General features: G+C 44.6%; 1 protein-coding gene across 5 annotated transcripts in view; it reads right to left on the minus strand.

Annotated features, from left to right (window-relative positions):
• Window positions 1-12,369, minus strand: part of EPS8 (EGFR pathway substrate 8, signaling adaptor) — a 138,655-nt gene extending 126,286 nt beyond the window's left edge. For 3 of the 5 annotated variants that reach the window (XM_075051314.1, XM_075051309.1, XM_075051312.1), the window contains exon 1: window positions 11,056-11,292. The gene's annotated coding sequence lies outside the window, so the exon portion shown is untranslated. Of the gene's footprint in view, window positions 1-11,055; window positions 11,293-11,640; window positions 11,790-12,178 lie in introns of those variants that run through there. The other 2 variants (XM_075051311.1, XM_075051310.1) reach the window with 2 other exon arrangements.
• Window positions 12,370-16,164: the final 3,795 nt, after the last annotated feature.

Raw genomic sequence — 16,164 nt, forward strand, 5'->3', positions numbered from 1 at the left:
CTGCTTGGATATGCCTGCGCTGTCCTGACATCTCTGCTGTAAGCCCTCCTCTGAATAACTTAATTTAAAGCCTGTTACCATACAATAACTGCCAGAGGTCACGCCGTCACGGTTCAGATGAGGACCTGAATTCATTAAGTGAACCAATATATGCGTTGCCTTTTTGCTCCCTTTTCAAGTACAAGGCCAAAGGAGGAAGTACAGAAGAGATGTGTTGTCATCTCGTCAATGGAGTTGCTTCTTCTCAGCTACACCATTGTTTAACTTGCCACAAGAACAAGCAAAACAGTGCAACACAGCAAACCTCACCGACTTGTATCAACAGCCTGGAAGTCCACTGGAAATCACTCAATTTCGTGAGCCGGTGAGTACACAAACAATAGGAATCAGATTACTTCCCTCATATGTTTTGACAATGGCAATTTCATTTTATTTATTATGATAATTCATAAAGCACCATCAAATACAGTGTAGAATCTCTTATAAAAATAATTACAGTCTAGTAATGCAAGACCTCATTGAAGCACACCATTAATTCCTTGACAGTTAGGGAACGAGCCAAATACTTTGTGCAAATGAAGGATTAGCAAGGTTTCAACACACACATTTCCTTGCACTTAAAACGTGCAAGAACCAAACCTTATTAAAACAGCATTTCATATTATACTTTAAAATTATGGCCCCTTAGGCAGATTTTCCGTACTTCAAAAGATAGCTATTATACGACTGTATGTTGCAGTCTAGGATAACAGAAAAAGAAATTCCTATCAAATTGCTGTACCACTGTACGCAGGGAGCATAAAACAGTTGCTCTTTTCCACAGCCCTCAAGAAAACCCAGACTTTTCTTCAAAATGAGGTGTCACCAGTCTCACACAATAAAGGGAGAACAGCTTTAATACAACGCTATGAATTGTCTTCCACTTTTCTACAGAAAATATTTTGAGCAGCTAAAGCAACACTTTATGAACTTGCCAAGTCGGGACATCTCCGTATGGTCCTCAGGGTTATATTGCCTACCTCTGTGTGTTTAAACTGTTTCTATTTCTATGCAGAAAGACTTTGTGGTTGTACGCTTCATGGTTGTTTTTAAAATAGGATTTCCCTAAAAATTAAAAAATAAAAAAAGAAGGTTGCTGCCTTTTCTTCTTGCCGTTTAATGATGTTCAAAGTTGTCTGAAAATTTGCTTACACATAATCATAAAGGACTGAGTCAGTTCCCTGCTTTGCATCATTTCTGTTCTAGAAGGACTTGCAGTGCAGCCACTATGAAATCATGTCGCCCATGACCCAGATCCGTGTGATCTCTCCAACATGTTAACTGATTCACATCTTCTTAACTAGAACTGATCCAGAAGCTATTAGGAAACATCCCTAGCAATTTAAATAAGCGTTATACTCGATATTAAGATGATTAGAAACAGATCACTTGTTATAGGCAGTTTGACAGCCCGACTTAGTAAACTAGAACCCCCTAAAAATCATCAGAAATGTCTAACAACAATATTCAAATAGAGATCTCATAACGAGCAATTAAGAATGCTGAAAGAACTCACAGAAGGTGTTGCATTCTTCTAAACTTTTCCATCTTATCTCAGCTGTTTACAGTAAAAAGAACAAAGAAGTTTTCTTCAAAGCACAATTATTATCATTCTTCTCCAACATTCCAGCAGCACAATATTCTCCTTAAAATGCAGCCGAGTAACCCCCTGAGATCCTCAGGAGATGTTAGCAAAATAATTGTTCCCCCTCAGTGTTCCTTTGTTATTATTTTTTTTTCTTACCCTTATTACTTCAGGCAGAAATGACTTGAAGATATTATCATCAATTTACCCAGACAGAATTCCCCTGCATTTATTTCCTTTTAGGTTAAAGTTTGACAATTAAATTGTACATTAGAGCTAAATCTAATGATTTTCTACCTGGCTAAAACTGATTGGCCCACTAAGTCTTCAGCTTAGTTTTTCCCCCGCTCTCATTTTGCCAACTAGAAGAGAAATGAATCTACCTTCAAGCCTGTGGGAATCAATCTTCTTTTCTCTTTCTCACAATTTATAAGTCAGAGGCTTAAAAAGTGTTCATATCCTCTTTTAACAAGCTGGTTATGCGAGATAAGCGCAAGAACATTAATAAAAATAGCTCAGCATTAAGTCATGGATGTTTTACAAAAGTAGACCTAAAAAAAAAAAAAAAAATCCTAAAGGCTAATTGTGATTTATACCACATCTCTTTTCCTACACTACCAATTATCAATCATCTCTAAAAGATCCCTTCTTTTACATGCCACTGTCAGGAATGCAACTGCTGCTAGCTCATTCCTAATCAGGTGAGACACTGCACAGCACGGACCGCCCCCCGGTAGCCCTGTGACTTGTAAACGCTGGCATACTGCAGAAGAGGTTTTACTCTTTGCCAGTTATGGACTTTTATCTTTCTTTTTTTTTTTTTAAAGAAGTCCTTCACAAAGATTCCATAGCTGGAAGCACAGCTTCTCTCCTCAGCATGGTCTGCACCGTCACTTTTACCACCACCCCAACGTCTCTGGTGTTCACAAAACTGTATCTAGAACAACAATAATACAACCACCAGCACTGAAGCTTTTATTACTGCAATTACAAGTAAGCAGCTGGTGGTAATAATAATACTACTTAGCATTTATATGGTGCTTTATATCTTCAAAAGGCTATGTAAACATTTGCTAATTAAGCCTCACAGAACTCCTGAGACACAGATAGATTTTTTGTTTATAAATAGGAAAACTGAGGCAAAGAGTCAAAACAGCTGTCTTCAAGATCTTTAGATGATTTTAAAAAAGGGAATGGAGATCTCTTTGGACAGTAAGAACTTTCAGAGTTATAAAAGTACAGCTTAAAACACTCAAAGAATCTGATGGGACATAAACTCTCACGCTCTGCGCATCCATCCCTCCAATAAAGTCAGCAAACACTTTCCCCAGTATGCTGGTTTTGGCTGGGATAGAGTTAATTTTCTTCATAGTAGCTGGTATGGGGCTGTGTTTTGGATTTGTGCTGAAAACAGTGTTGATAACCCAGGGATGTTGTTGTTACTGCTGAGCAGTGCTCACACCGAGCCAAGGCCTTTTCTGCTCCTCACCCCACCAGCGAGGAGGCTGGGGGGGCACAAGGAGTTGGAGGGGACACAGCCGGGACAGCTGACCCCGACTGACCCAAGGGATATTCCAGACCATAGGACGTCATGCTCGGTATATAAAGCTGGGGGAAGGAGAAGGAAGGGGGGACGTTCGGAGTGATGGTGTTTGTGTCCCCAAGTCACCGTTAGGGGTGCTGGAGCCCTGCTGTCCTGGAGATGGCTGAACTCCTGCCTGCCCATGGGAAGTGGGGAGTGAATTCCCTGTTTTGCTTTGCTTGCGTGCGTGGTTTTTGCTTTACCAGTTAAACTGCCTTTATCTCAGCCCACGAGTTTTCTCACTTTTCCGCTTCTCTCCCCCATCGCACCGGGGGGAAGTAAGCGAGCGGCTGGGTGGGCCTGAGCTGCCGGCTGGGGTTAAACCACGACACCCGGGAAGACGTAGCCCACTGCTGCCAGCTGCTCTAAGGTACTCGCCACTGCGGGGCACAAAATGCTGTACTGCATAGGCCAGTAGGACCACCTCGTCTGCCAAACCCCCAACCGGGAAGTCTGAGCCCCTCTGAAGAAGTCAAACTGTTGATCAGCTGCACAAAACTGTGACTTCAATCGGTCATCACCAAGACTGGGCCTCAACAGCAACTTGCTTCTCCTCCAGGACTGTATTCTGTTCTGTCACTTTTAAGAAATGTATGAACACGTCTTTTTCTTGCATGTCAACATTTAGCTTTAATATAAAAAGTGAGAAAAACTCTAAATTCTAAGTAGAAAAGAACAAATGCCACCATGTATTGAAGGCACTTCTGGGAATATCTTACATTCATATTCAGTAAGACGTTGATTGCACAGACTTTTTTGTGTGTGTATTAGACACCTCATTCACATAGGGAAAACAAATGCCTACACACACACTAACACCTCCTATTCAGGTCTTGAGCTCTAGAACTGCTTGAAGTGAGCTTAAAATTATTGCCTAGACAAAGTGCACAGCGTTAAACCTTTAGAAAAGACATGACTTTTCAAACCCTATCCCACAAAGACTTGACTACACATGTAATTTCACATACAGTGCGTCCCACTGAGATCAATGGAACTGAAATGCATTTCAGAAGACACTGGAAGACTAATGACACAAAAGGGTAAAAAGAGTTGGTTTGTGAGCAAGAAAAAGCTTTACTGCAAGATGTGCCGTGAAGTACATTCTGCAAAGTTGGACACAGAGCAGTATGTGCAACGGAAGAGTGAAGTAAAATAAAAAGGGTAGGGAAAACTTAGGAGATAAATAAAGAAACAGAAAGGAAAAAAAAACAGGAGACTAAAGTTATATCAAGACTCAAGAGCAGGAGGGACCAGAATATGGAAGATGGTGGAGAAACATGGCTCAGGCAAGTGGAGAAGGAAGGAAAACTTCAGCCAGGGGAGAACTGAGACCAAAGCTGAAGGTAAGGCTCAAAATGCAGCAGTGCTTTTAGCACAGAAGCAGCCATGAGAAGGGAAACAGTGACTGCAATGGAGAAGCCGTGTTTGTTTCTCAGCAGTGTAGGACATTGGTCACACAGGGGTAATTTACCTAATGAACGCTAAAGTACTAAGTCCAGATTCCTCACTCTGCCCTCTGTATGTGGGATAGCAATAAGAAGCTAATTACCAGTTAGCCTGGATTTATTAGCCATAACAAAGTCTGCAGCTGAAATAGGAACAGGCTCCACCCTCCTACCTGCCAGCCCTCTGCCCTCACCCCGAGACAATTCTTTACCCTTAAATACAGGAAGAGAAGGAAACAGAAGAGATGAAACGTTACACTAAGGTTGCAAGAGCATGGAAAGAATAGCAAAGCAATAAATAATGCTAGAAGTGGAGAAGAGAATAAGTAATTCCACTTTGGGAAAACCGAGCCTAACATGACACTGAAGTGAAAGAAGAAAAATGTGTATTTAAATACACAGCCTGCTACCCAATTCTGAATGTGAAACATAGATGTATATTTATATCTCCAACTGAAGGCAGTATAATGCACTCACTGGCTTCTCAAGACATGTTGTGCAAAGCTGAAAATTACGTTAGAGGCACATCTATAAATGGCTGACTTTTCCGTGCCATTTTTAAAATGGCACGGAAGATCATCAAGTTGAATTTTATTACAACTTGATATCACAAACTCCTCATGATGTAACTCAATTTCATTGCATAGTCCTTGCTATATCATTGTCAGGTGCACCCAGCTACAGTGAAGAACTCAACATACAAGATGAATGTCTCACTCTTTGCACAAAGGTCTCACATTCACACGCTCTGAGTAATAGAACTGCACATTCAAAATATTTTTATGATGTACACTGGGATTCTCACAGGCACTGAACTCTTAATGAATCCCTGCATCAACCAGATACCTAGCTCTCTGAAACACCAAGTGTTAAATCCCTTACGGATTAGAAAAAGAAAGCTTTCTCACGGCTAATTACTCCAAATTATATTTTACACTGGAAACAAAGAGTTCTTTGACTCGGGAGATAGAGAAGACAACACCTCAGACACACTGTGGAAGCAAGCAAAACGAGCAGCGGCATCGGAAGAAGGAAGAGTACATCAGAACGAAGAGCAGGGTCCTCAGTCTGCATGAAAGGAGCATTCAGAGGGCTGAATTAACATTAAGCCCTCTCAACCACCCCAGAATGAAAGAAAGTGCTCATTAACCAAAGTTCACATTTCAGGTGAAAGACAAATCACTAGGAGCATTAAGTGAACAAATCGCAGCAATGTCAAATTCTACCTAAAGTTAAAATGTTGATAAAATGGGGATAATCTTGTATCTCACCAGGCATCTGCAAGTATTGAAGAGCAAACGGACTTCTGTGATCTCATGTATTTCTCCTATTTTTTAGATCAAGTTTTAGGCAGCTGATTTGGGGGGTATGTTAAATATCGTTTCCCTTTCCCAATGGGTCTGGACCTATATTAACGAACAGCAAAAAGGTACTGCTAACATCTCACTTTCAGCTTCTCTTTGCACTTGAGCCAATTTCTGGAAGGCAAGGGGGAGGAGAACAGAGCACTGATGGGAGAAGCAGCAGTCCTAGTGCCTGCTTTTCTACTTGGTCGAATTGTTAAAAATGCTTTTACATGCAGGAGTAGAAATCAAAGTAATACCCACAAATCCCATGAGTCATCCCTTTATTTTCCAGTTACAAACATTCCTGAGCTACAGACATTAAGGCTTACAGTGATGCTCTTGCAGTAGGTTAAGTCTGAAGCATGCAGCAGCTACAGCAAATCCCAGCCCCCTGGCCCAAGAACCAGCTATGGCAGCTTCACAACGAAGTCAGCTGAATACTCATGGGAGTATGCTCATGGGAGGCTCAAAAGAAGTCAGATGTTCCCTTACCTGCAGTGGTAATCTCTAAAATCCAGAAAATCCTTAAGTGGTAACATTTTGGATTATTAAAAGATAAATCCTCTCTCTCATGTAAAACCAATGCATTCTTCAAAAGAAAAAAAAAAAACACAAGTTATCTGCACAAAACCTACTTTAAGTTACTGAATATCCGTAACACCTACTCTCACTCAACAGATACCATTCTTAAAATGGTAAATTTTTTCTAAATATTCTGTTGAAATAGACAAAGTTTTCACAGTATTACAGGACAAGGAGTTCATCATTTCACAGCCCAGAGTTTTATACAGGTTTGGTTTTAGTTTGTTGTTTTATAGAGAAGATAGCCATTTCCATGGTTGGTCAAAATGCCACACCATCAGTAATGAAGATGCCTGTTATGCGTCAGAAAGCTACACAACAGAAAACCCCACAGAAATGAATAGCTTAAGGAGATATGTACAAATTCCATGGAAAGTAGTAGCCCTGTACCTTTGAAGCTAGAGACAGACGCCTGCTAACCTTGTTTATCCAGAACACACAAGGCTGCTGAAGTCTATTCAGAAAAACACAAAGGTGATAAACGCAAAGAAAGTAATTTGTAATTTGCTGTTTCTACTTTAGATCTTAATCCTGTGGAGATTCACAGCATGAGTAACTTTAATTACTGAGACAGTGGCATAGAGAAGGGAGGGAAGAAGGGACTGGAAGCATTCAACTAGTAGCATTCAAGGCCTTGAGTTGGCTAATATTTAAAATTTTTACGGAAACTGACATTACAGAATAAAATCAAAAGCATGTGTTAGTGATTGTGGGCTGATGGTCACAGCTCAAAATGAAAACAAGTCCTCAAAAGCTAATGCTAACGTTTCCAATTGCGACTGATTCATTTTTTATCCCCCCAGTATCCATGACATGCAATTAAAAACAAAACAAACAAATGAAAAAATCCCTCCCCACAAAACAGATTTAAAGGTTGCTTCTTCCCACATCATCGTGGTCTTTCCAAGAAGGCTGTGACTAACCTCGCCAGGCAACAAGCAAAATTACGTACGTTCTCTGAGTATCAAACACTATAAAGGATGCCTTGCCTTACCTTTCCATTTCAGTGAATGAAGAGCTCTGTTTTGTGAACAGTTATACAAATACTTTTCTATGCACACACCAAATAGTCTGACTGACTTAGATGAAACTTTAATGACTTTATACCTAAGTTCATCTATGGGCACAACAGCGAGAAACCCAGCAGTCACTCAGGACTGCAGTAACAGCTGAAGTTCCCAGCAAAACGTAAAATTACGATGACAGCAATCATCTAACTTGCAATCTAGGGTGGGAAACTGAAATTCCTAGGTATCAGGGTTAAATCAAGATCTGTACAAAACTATGAGAAATTCAGCGTGTTGGATGAATAAATCGATGGATGAATCAATCTAACTCTGGAGTTGAGATCAAATGGCAGCAGTTACAGCCCTCCCTGAAAGCAGGAGTTCTAGTTTCTGGTAATGCAAAGCATTTAATACTGGAAAAACTAGAGAACTAGCACCAAAACCAAGAAATTAGCCTCTTAGTCTTTTCTTTTTCTTTTTTTCCCCCCAATGTGAAAATTCAATATATAACTGCACTGTTAGTTTAGTAATCACTGGTATTTTTAGTGACTTACAGTTTTAGCGGGTATTGTGTAAGTATGGCCCTACTACAAGGAAAAATGGTACTTCAGGCACCATGCTGCTCTCTGCACCACAAAACAAATACTGAAGCTTCAAGATCAGTTAAAAGCCATCTAATCGCGAGCTGTTGATTAGCCTCCTTGCAAACCCAGCTCAGGACTAGAATGATGAAAACTCTGAATCCCTATGGACAAAGGGGGCACAGAACCAGATGCTGTTAAGTAAGAAAGCAAGAAGAAATCCTCGTTTCAAAGGAAACGTGGGAAACAGACCTATCCACACGCAGAAAATGCACACACAAGCAAAGCCCCTTTCCAATTCTCTTTGAATAGAGACATTAGGATCGGGCCATGCACACTGTACCGTAAGCAACACAGCCCTGAGGTGTTAAATGTCTTTTCTTTCTGGCCACCAGTGCCACAGCAGAAAGAGAACAGTCTGGATGGGTCACAGACCAAAGGGCTCCATTTTTCTCTCTGGCACGGCTGCAAGCTGTGTCTTCAAGAAAATCTCATACCGTTGACCAGTCATTCACCATTTGAGAGACAGAGTGATGCAGAAATTGTAATTAGGAGTATAAGAGGAACAAGTGCTAGACACCAAAATCAAAGTTAGCAAGTACTTTATTAGTGCAGTCTTCATTGTGTGGATTTGAAGTCTTCTGTTATCTCACTGCAGTAGCTGAAGAGAAAAGTTCTTATATATTTAATCTATTTTGACCCTCAGGGCACCAATTATTCGACTTCAGATGTTTAGATTTTAATAAGCTTTCACCCACAGGGGAAAAAATGCAGCAGTTAATGTGACTGATTCGCCATTTACAGCTAGACCATGGACAGAAAGAAAATCAATCATATTTCACAAATTTAGTTGTCGCCAAGTGCAAAACTTCTGTATTTTTTTCTGCCTGTGCATTTCACAGCAAAAGTAATTATCTTTAGATCAATCTTGCCCTCTCTATTATAGCTATATATAACCTGGCACCTCATCACTATTGGGCGTTGTTGCTTGCGGGGTGTCACCTCCCTCCCGATTAAATCTAACGGGATGCTTTGGCTGCTTTCAAAATTACACACAATCAGAAACATTCGTTCTGAGCTATGAGAAGGCATAACTCAATACTGCAGCCATTATGAGTATGTGACAATACAAACCAGTTGGACAATTAAAGTCCAAAGCCACTTATATTTCCATAGCCTCCCCCAGTGAAAGCAAGCAGCAGTCCCAACCTGCTTCCACAGAGCCTCGAGCACAGTATTTCATTACCTGACGATACCCGTATGCTAATAATGCTCCGCTCGCTGTGAACTGTGAATCAAGATGAGGTATGCTGCATCTCCCTTACACCTTGGAAACCCTGTAAGCCTTTTGCAGTCCCCACTGCTCACTGAGAAGAAACGACCAGCCCATTTCAAGCCTGGCCTAGGAGAGGACCGCTTCTCAGAGGGCAAGGGTTGCAGCATTTCCATGGGTACTCCATGGAAAGGAGACCGGTCACACATGCTGATTCAGTATTTCCAGTTGCTAACAACAAAAATGGTCATTTTTATGCTCTCCCATGTAAGCAACTTTTGTAGCTGACATACAGACATTGCACAATCACAAACGAGAAGAAAGATGGTCAATAGGAAGGGAGGAGGACCACATTTTTGATGATGAAGGAGAAGCACAATTAAAATAGGATCTACGCTGCAAAGACACACGAGATCCATCATTTGGTTACTATTCCAGCAGATGTAACACAGAGCAGTAATACTTTTATCTTCAGTATTTCACTTTAAGTATGCACAGCGGGCTCCACCAAAGGTCATACTGCTTCATGTCTTTAACTCTGGGGGTACAAGCCCCACGAACCCAGGCAAAGCACAGGTTTTGAGTGGGAGGGCTGGTCCCCAAACAACATCCTTAAGAAAAACTTATTTCACCCTTCTATTGCCTGCTACTAGCTGGCTTGAACCTGGGGTTTAGTGGAAGCTGTGATGTCTTGCCTTTCGTGGGTACAACACAGACCTACTGAGGTTACGGGGGGGGTGGGCAGAAGCACCTTAAATCATGCCACAAAATGCCACAAACCTGTTCTCCGCTGTGGGCCCGGGTCACCCCTCGTGCACCGGCGCGATGCGTAAGGGAGTGCACGTCATGGCGACGAGAGGGGCAGAAGGAGGAAGGACGCCAGGGAAAGTCAGCAGATGGAGGGAAAGGGCTGCACAGCAGAGAAGGAAGACAGCAGGGCAGAGCACCGAAGAAACACGGGCATGCAACAGGATTAGGGCACCCGAAAGCCGCCCTTTGCCAGCTACCAGCAATACATGCCAGCTTTGGAAAAGCCAGCTTAACCGCGGGGGGAAAAAAATACCACAATAAGGAGTGAAAGCCAAGTCACCTGGTAGAAGGTGAGGCAGGAGGAGGAGGAGGAGGGCCAGGCACGGAGGTTGCCTTTCCCGGGCAGCGCCGGGGACCCTCGCCCCGCCGCCCCCGGGACGGCGGCACCCGGCGGGCGAGGTGCGAGCAGGTGTGGCGGCGGGTGGCGTTACCGCAAGGGGGGGGGGGGGGAGAAAAACATACGTACACCTATACATACACACGTACACACGCGGGGAGCTACGTCCGTGTAAAGCCGCGGCGGCAGGGAAAGGCTGCGGCGGCGAGCGCCGTCCCCAGCCGCCGCGGCAGAGCCCCGCACGGCCCCGGGGGGGGGGGGGGCCGGGAGGGAGTTTTCCAGCGGCCCCTGCCCCAGCGGAGGGCGGCGGCAGCGGGACCGGGGGGGGCCAGCCTGGGGTCGATGCCCCGCAACTCGCCGCCTTACAGAGCCGGGCGGTCGCCCGGGCGGCTTTTAGGGTGGCGGAACAAAAGCGGGGCGGGGGGGGGCTCGGCGACCGGGGGAAAACCCGCCCCGCCAGCCCCTTACCTTCCCGGGCGTCCTCCTCCGGCGGGCGCGCCGCGCAGCTCCCGCACCGGGGGGGTGGCGGCGGTGGTGGCCCCGGCCCCGGGTCTCCCCGCCGCCGCCGCCGGGCTGCGGGCAGGGGCGAGCGTGGGGTCTCCGCTCTCCGCTCCGCGCCGCCAACAAAGTGCCGGAGCGGCGCGGGGAGGGCGCCGGTCACCGGGAGTCCGCGGCGGAGCAGAGCGGAGCGGAGCGGAGCTCCCTCTGCCGGCCCGCCGCCCCGCCCCGGCCCCGGCCCCGGCCCCGGCCCCGCCGCCCCAGCCCCAGCCCCAGCCCGCGGCCGGGGCGGGCCCGCGGTCGGGCAGCGCGGAGCCCCGCGGAGCCCCCCGCGCCATGCGGAGCCCCCCGCGCCATGCGGAGCCCCCCGCGCCATGCGGGCTGTGCGCGCTGCCGGGGCCGCCTCGCCTCCCGCTGCCCGTGGCGGTTTACGGGGCGCTCACGAAACGCGGAGGGACTGGGAGCAGCTCCCCGGAGCCGGGCTGCAACACGGGAGTCGTTTAAAGTGATCGTAAGCGTTCATCGAGAAGAAAAAGAGCCGCTCGCAAAACCTACCAAGGCTCCAAAAGCAAAATCCTTCCCCGAAGAAGTAGGTGTATCCAAACCGCGCTTGGAACGAGTGGGCTACGAGAACAAAAGTCTCCCGTCCTCTCTCGAAATCCCGGATGAGATCTCCCAGCTGTTTATGTTGTTTCCATCTGGCACCACATTCCTCCTGACCCTGACAACTTACACGTGGCTTTCACTCTGCACGGGGAATAGTCCCATGCGCAGATACTACTGGCGTGCTTACAGGTAGCCAAAGTCCTCACGCTAAGCTGTTGCCACAGTCACGATTCCTATAATGAGCTACTTCCACTCCTAAAATCGGGCTGTTCCCTGAGAATATCAGTTTTCACCGATTTCACTTTCAAATAAGTTTTTGTCTTTTGTCACTCCAGAGAAAAGCTAGAACACATAAATCTTTCGACAGCATCAGACAGAAGAAAAGAACCCCCCTTCAGGTAGTATATAGGAGAGCTAATCTGATTTTTGAGGTTCCGCTCCCGATTTTTGATAGGATTGAATTGCCAATCCTGAAAGACTTACAAACCTGCTTAATTGTGTTCTTGAGTCTCCTTCCAGGCTTCACCAAGATTCGTCACAAAGATCAAAATCAGATCTAGACCAAACACGTAGCCGCTTCCAGGATTGAGCCGCGGTTACCCAAACACAGCAACAGGTCCTTTAGGCTACAAAGTTTCTGTAATTCCAGGCCCTCTTCATGAAACCCACAGAGGAAAAGTCTAAACTAATGAAAGAGCAGCTGCTTGCTGAAATTTCCACTCAGTTCCAAGAAATGAGACTTGGCAGGTGATTTGCTTTTTATAACACTCCGTGACTCATGTGCAGAGGCAGGTGAAGTCAGAGCCATCACTGCCAGAGTCGTGCCCCTGACGGCTTCTCCAGGAAGGACACGGATTTTCTCAAACACTTTTTAAAAAGGAAGAAAGGAAGATATCGCTCAGCTACTGTTTGCAGCAGTTCGGTTGCTGAATCTCAAGTGGTGCTAGTCCATCCTTGACCTGGTGTTTTCCAGCAAATGTTCCTGAAAATAAGATCTGAGCTCTGCAAACGGTGTTATTTTGCCAGGCTTCCCAGCAGGTTGAGAGCTGAAGGCAGCGGGCAGCAGGCAGGCATGAGGCTCACTGCGAGCTCCCGCAAACCAGACAGGAGAGAGTAACCTGAGCTTGCAGATCGGGCTGGGAAAGGTGGGGCCTCACTCCACAATGGCTTAGGAGTTCACCTTAACCTGCTTCCAAAAAAAAAAAAAAAGAAAGAAACCCCAAGAGAAACAGAAAAGCAGTTCAGCCAACTTCCTCTTCCTGGCTCTGAGCTGGCAAAGCCCCTCGTCCCGCTGCATCTTCTTCTAATGGTTCTGCCTCTGCTCCTTTTGCCGGTCCAGGGGTCCTCCATGCAACAGGAAAGTGCAAAAAAATCTTGTGAAATAATGGGGGAGGGGAGCGTCGAGTCCACTTCTATGTACCTAACAAGCAAGGAATCGCACAGATACCATACACTTATCTTGTTAACAGGAAGTTTGTTTCCAACAAACCTTCAAACGTTAAAGAATCAGATTATGGAGAGGTCACACAGGTCACTCATGTGAATTAATGCTTACAGGAACACTGACATCTAAAGTGACTTTTCCAAACTATTTGTGCCAGTCACCATACACATGCTCCCTAGGTAAATAATAATAGTAATTTACATGTAAAATGCTTACCCCATGAGAGGCGGAATGGAATATGATAGATGCTATTAAAGAAAAGGTTGGGGACTGCTTCAGTCCTTGGCAGGAATAAACAGTGCCTCTCTTCCCCCTTCTTTTCTGGATAGCAGCCCGAGACCACCCCCTGCTCCAATTCCCTTTAACAAAGGACAGAAGACAAATGTAGAAGACCACTGTGGTTGATACTTTAGTTTGTTTTTATTTGGGAAGAAAATATTTAAAAGGAACAGAGATGATAAAGGAGAATGTGGGAAGGAAGTGGGAGGTGAGGATGAGAAAAGGGAAACTAGAAGAATAAATAGGAGAGAGAAAGACTTGGGGAAGAATAAATTCTATTTCTGTGCTTGATCAACTTTTCTTCAGGATGTGTATAGTAGGTATGGGCATTTATAAATTATTTTATATGATTATGAAGCTAATATCACTGCAGAGAGGAAACCAGAACATTCTAACACAGGGGGCGAAGAAGACATTTCACCCATGTTTTTCTGTTTGGGGAAAAGATGAAATACGCCAAAGAATTTCCTTCTGTTGTAAAATAGCCTAAAGATACTTTCCATGCTGGGAACCTGCAGAATGACTTACACACAACGAGCAACTTGCACAACTGTCTGGCAGACCCAGCAGAGTCTGTTTGCTGCCCCTGCTCCCCCCCTCCCCTGCTTCCTGCATGGAATTTGGCCAAACGCCGTGGTCCTAGCCAGTTGCAGTCCCTTTTGCAGGTGTACACACGATGGAAGGCACGGTGCAGGGAACCAGCCTGCCGATTGATGGGGAGCATCATTGTTCAGGCTCTCTTGAAACTAGATGGGCAAGTGTTCAATTTGTACAGCATTGGCTGCAGCGAGCCTGGGGATTTAAGATTCACTGCTTGATACTGGAATTTCCACTCTCGTTGAAAACAGACACTACTGTATCCATGCAGTTTTCGGGAGAAAAATATACAAAGCAAGGCTCATTCTTCTCTTGATTTTACGGCACGTGCAGCTACAGTGAGAAACAACGGAATTTTTCCTGATTTAGGATCATAAAAATGTGAGGTTAATCAGGAGGAATCCACAGCAAATGAGAGAAACAAAAGAGACTGGCTATTGGTGCACGCTCCTCCATTCTTTATGCTATGGAAAAGGAAAAAGAAATCCCAAATACGGAAAGTATTTATTTGCTGCTTAGGTAAAATTTTAGAAAACATTTTGCATAAAGGCTAAACATGGTCCTCTCTAGAAAACAATGCAGGCCAGAGGATCTGAAGAATAAGCATAGAGATTCTTCTAGTCCCAAAGTCATTTGTAGTCTGACTGGGAGTTTCTTCGGGGTGTGTCCGGTTTTAAATTATCCTGCTTAAATGGTCATCCTTTGTGCTATAAAAATACATAACTTTTGGACAATTTTCAGTAGAAACTAAGTGAATCTAACTGTTCTAAACTCAGATTTACTTTCTGAGTAGTAATTCTATGAATAATGTAATGGCCTCAAAACTGGTGAGATAGATTTGGTCTAAACATGTTGGGGACATTCTATAAACTTCTAAATTAATTACAAGCCTAGGATCTGCTATGCAAAAATTAGCTTTGGGCAAACCCTCTAATGTGTTTGGCTTTGTTTTTGCTCCGCCCACCCCCCAAAAAAATGGAATATAAAAAAAAAATATTGAAAGACCTCCTCTCTCCCCATAGGCTTTGGAACATCAAGTAGTTAGTCGATTCCTTTATCGGAGAGCTTGTGCTTAGTTGATTAATATGAAATTACAGAAGCTACTTGCATTTTCTTTAATAACCTTTCTAGGGAAGGCTGGTTCAGGCAAACAAAGTAAAGCAGACCAGAGAGCTACCCACGATCTAAACATGAAAAGGAAGGAGGAACCCAGCATGTCTGTAACCCTCTCCTTGCAGAAACCGAACTCCAGACTCAGTTCTGAACCAGAAGGAAAATGTCTGGACGGCTCCTGGCTGACTCATACCCTTTCTCCCAGGTACAGAGCCAAAGCAGCGCAAAGGATTCCCAGAAGCCTCATTTCCACCCAAGAAATGATTCTTCTGAAGAGCTCGAGGATAGGGCAGAGAATATATCAGGCGAGAACAAGGTGTCTGTCAGAATGCAGCCATGGCACTGAACTCCACGGAGACTCCCAGCGACAGTAATAGATAAGACTGCCTCAAAGAGCTGTCGTGAATCACTTTGCCCAGGTTATATGAGGGAGCACTCTGTACTACAGAAAAGTTTGGCATCTTAAAAAAAAGGCACAATCATTTGCTCATGGTCCCTGTGGAGCCTGCATCCCCAAGTCAGAGAACATGGAGTTCCACCTCCGGGATGCTCTGGTCTCTGTTTTGCTTAATTTGGAGCTTGCATCAGTAAATATACACATTCTCTATTTGTCCCTTAGTTTAGCTGCCACGGGTTATCAGATTTTTGTTCCTTGTTCCTAATTATTGCTACATCCATGAGGGAGATTATTGGAGTGAGCTGACTAGGATAAATGAACCAGCTGTTTATCCTGACCCAAAACTCTTCTGCCTGAAGCTGCCACCATCAATAACTTACAAACTTGCCATCCAACCATTCCAGTTACTAATGCATCAATTACAAACCACGTAAATTTATGGCTAAGATTAAAGTTGAATGCGTGATGATAAAAAGCCTTCCAGTAAGACAAGGGGTCTGTGACATAATGAATTATCTGGCAGTTCTTCCTGCACATCCTATGTGGATTACAATCAGTGAAGTAATGCAGAGGACCTCTCTCCCGCTGGACCCGTGGGGAGTGTTGCAATTTATTTCAGAAGGAATAGAATCAGACCCAAATC

This window comes from Buteo buteo, chromosome 19, assembly GCF_964188355.1.
Source record: "Buteo buteo chromosome 19, bButBut1.hap1.1, whole genome shotgun sequence".
Classification (NCBI taxonomy): domain Eukaryota; kingdom Metazoa; phylum Chordata; class Aves; order Accipitriformes; family Accipitridae; genus Buteo; species Buteo buteo.